Source organism: Herpailurus yagouaroundi, unplaced genomic scaffold (assembly GCF_014898765.1).
Source record: "Herpailurus yagouaroundi ecotype Mexico unplaced genomic scaffold, PumYag 185, whole genome shotgun sequence".
NCBI classification, from domain to species: domain Eukaryota; kingdom Metazoa; phylum Chordata; class Mammalia; order Carnivora; family Felidae; genus Herpailurus; species Herpailurus yagouaroundi.
This window is the reverse complement of record NW_024412416.1, coordinates 9,565,498-9,569,038: the sequence shown is the minus strand read 5'-3', so window position 1 is coordinate 9,569,038 and position 3,541 is coordinate 9,565,498. Positions and strand designations below refer to the sequence as shown.

Here is a 3,541-nt window from a genome sequence, read left to right as displayed (position 1 = left end):
ACAGAATCCTGGTATGGTGATTTCAAGCCTGCTCTGGATAGATTTCTTTTTCTTTCTCTTTCTTTCTTTCTTTCTTTCTTTCTTTCTTTCTTTCTTTCTTTCTTTCTTTCAAGTTTATTTTAGAGAGAGAGAGTGAGAGCAAGAAGGGGAGGGGCAGAGAGAGAGAGGGAGAGAGAGAGAGAGAGAGAGAGAGAGAGAGAGAAGCCCAAGCAAGCTCCCCACTGCCAGCATGGAACCTGATGTGAGGCTTGAACTCACGAACTGTGAGATCATGACCTGAGCTGAAATCAAGAGTCGGGGATGCTTAACCAACTGAGCCTCCCAGGAGTCTCTCTGGATGGATTTCTTAATCAAAATTGATTATGTCCAACATGAAGAAATGTTTCCTTTTAGGTTAGCTGCCAAATTCCCCCATCATTTCACTGACCCAAGACTGTCGTGTGGGTCATGCTGTGTATAGGTAGCAAAGTGGGAATAAAGAAAGACAAAACGTCTCCCAGTGGCCCCTGGTTATGTTGTCACTGAAGAGCTTGTCAAGATCTGAGGAGGGGATTTTGAAGAGCAGCTGAACCAGCTGCCCAGAGCAGCCCTGGTGATTCAGGAGGTGACATTCTCCTCTCTGAGTCACCGGGAGCCCCTCAAGGCACCCTGTGGGGGCCCGTGTTTGCCAGACACAGACATCATGCTTTCCTGTCAGCGAAGGTGTTTCTCTGCCCTCAAGGGGGTCACCAGAAGGCTGTTTTCAGCATAGGTGCCATGGAAAAGGGAACCGAGGCTCAGGCTCCAATCACAGCACAGACCTGTGGGATAGAAGCATCTGGAAGTCAGGGGATGGAGGTACCTCATGAAGGGCCCTGTTTGGTGACTTCTAGCGTGAACCACTACAGTCATTGTCAAATTTTTGAACAGCCCTCCGGCATCCCAACTAGATCTGCAAATCACCGGTCCTCTCATCTGTCCCTGTCTGTTAACGTCCTGCAGTATTTCTGAGGCAGTTAAGTGGATGCCATGTTTCTTATGAAGGGATGGTGGTGATCCCATCATTTCACAGGGGAGCAAGATGCCTGTTTTGGGATGAGATAACATGTGGTTTTGGGAAAATTTCCCTGCAACTTTGAAAATGTTAGATGAACGTCAGTCATCTTTGTGTCCTGATTCCCCACCGCTGCTTGTCACAATCCCTCAGAAGCTGGGGATGACATTGGCCTTCTAGGGATTTCTTTACACCCTGGATAGAGTTCCTTTAGGATTATTTGCAAGCACTCACATCTTTGTCAGAGTTTGTGTGTGATGTCCTTCTGGGGGAGGACACATGAGATTTTATCTCATTTCCAGGGCTAGGTTATTGGAGGGAGGGATGGAAATGAGAAGGCAGGAGGGAAGGGTGAAAGGAAATGGCACTTTCTGAGCACAGATCAGGTATTTGACACATTTATGTCGATCCTTCTGTGAAGTCTTAGGGGCTGGGCGCTTTGATCCCCATTTCTCAGATGAGGAAGCTAAGCCTTAAATTGAGATACTAGCCAATAATCTGGTGAGTAACAAGAGTGAGGATTCAAGTCTTTCTGAATCCAAACCTGGTCCACGCTTGCTCTTTCCTCCTCGCCAGCCTGTCTGGACAAGCTTTCCCTCCATTCCATCACCGAAATGACCACAGCCCTGATGCCTCTCCTGCGGGCCAAATGGCTGTGGCTTTGTCTCCACCTCATCTATGCTTTTCAATATTCAACTCCTCTTCTGAATGCTTCCCTGGAGTTAGCTTTGGCCTTTGAATACAGGAAAATCGTGATTTTCCGCTGTAGGTGGCCAAGGGATGTTCTTAACTAGCGTCTTCCCAGCCCCTGAGATGGTTCCCTTAGCTGCTCCCAGCCCTTTATCAGCAAAATCAAAACGATGCTGTATAGCCCATGGGCCATCAGGGGGCCATACACAGTGATTTAACCCATATGGTGGATTCCAGAGCTTTCTATCTCAGGCAGCATGGATCCTGAAGCACGGGCCACAGGTGTATGACCAAACAAAAGGCTGCACAAAACACTCGATAAATAAAACCTTTACACCATATTCAGGAGAAGCGAACTGAACAGAGATTATTTTGGAAATAAGATCCCAACGCAGGCATTCACACGGCCCTTTATCTTAGGGGAGTATAACATTACAAAACAGAAACATTTCTTAGAGAGCATGTATTCTCTTTGCAAACTGGCCTTCGAACTGGTTTATTTTTCTACGTGCCCCATGTCCAAAATCTATCTCTACCTTTTTTCTTATTCCAGCTTTTTGCATAATAAGTGCATCCACAATGCGAAGCCACAGCCAACCTTCCGTGGGTGACAAGGTGGCCCCAGATGTTTCTCACCCTTCTCCCTTGGGTTAGCTTCATGGCTTGCACTGCATGTCCTACTGTGTGGCATAGACACCAACTCTGCCCTGTTCCTCCCTCCATGACTAGAGGGCAGTGCTGTCTCTTCTCTGCCCAGCTTCCAAGGATTCCATTTTCCTTCCACTACTCCTTTCTTATTTTAGTGGGAATTTGAGAGGGGGGCAGGGGAGGTTGGTGTTGTTGTATAGGCAAGTGGGAGCCATAGAAGATTCGTGGGCACGAGGCTGACTCTATCAGTAGGAACCAGAGGACCTGGGGGTAGTGGGGCGGGGTGGTGGGTGGCGAGGGGCCAAATTGGTGACATCATTTACAGTACTATTGTGACAGTGAAGGGAAGGAGAGAGAGAGAGAGCTATGGTGGGGTTGGGGGCGGGAAGAGTTATAGAGCTCCTTCTGGGATCCGTAAGTCCCCAGATATCAGAAGGGACACCAGCCTTTACAGTAATGACAGCCAGATTCCAGCTTTCGTATGAAGCTACCAGCTGCCTTGGAAAGGACCCACAGATAAGAGGTATATAATTCCTGGCTGTGTTGTGGGTAATGGTTAGCCTTATACAATACAGAAGTCCCAGGAAGGAGGTTTTGGTCTCCGATGAAGGAAGGAGAGAAAATAACCCAAATTATTATAAATGAAAGAAGAGATCTCAGAGTTAGGTTAAGAAAATGGGACAAGGAGGCATGATCAAGACTCTTCAAAGGGTGGAGTGGAAAGGAGGAGGACTGGGTGCTCCAGTGGAGCAGAACTGCATCCGATTTCTCTGTCTTTTCTGTCTGTTTTAGTTGACATTGGAGTTACCATGAGGAAAGAAAATGTTTTATTTAGAAAAATATCTTGCTTGGTTTAGAAGAGGAGCTGTTGCAGGCAGACATTAGTGAGAGTCAAGAAACAAGCTCTGTGCATTATAAATAAGCAGCAGGTGGGTGATGAAGGGGCGGCAGAAAAAAGGGAGGGAGGTGAGAAGGGGAGGAGAACGTCAGAACACTATGGTAGGGTCTTGCTTTTAAGAATGGGGTGATGTTACTCAATTACAAATGATTTACGTTTTTGTGACATAGTCCCTTTCCACAGTAACTTTGGAAAGTCTGCCACCTCTAAAATCCTAGGACAGGTTTTCCTTTCCTTTCCTTTCCTTTCCTTTCCTTTCCTTTCCTTTCCTT

The 3,541-nt window shown here is 46.9% G+C and overlaps 1 long non-coding RNA gene across 1 annotated transcript in view; it reads left to right on the top strand.

Moving 5' to 3' along the window:
- The first annotated feature begins 2,758 nt into the window (after positions 1 to 2,758).
- Positions 2,759 to 3,541, top strand: part of LOC121042426 (uncharacterized) — a 20,974-nt gene continuing 20,191 nt past the window's right edge. The window contains exon 1 of the long non-coding RNA XR_005796187.1: positions 2,759 to 2,894. This is a non-coding gene — a long non-coding RNA (uncharacterized LOC121042426). The remainder of the gene's footprint in view (positions 2,895 to 3,541) is intronic.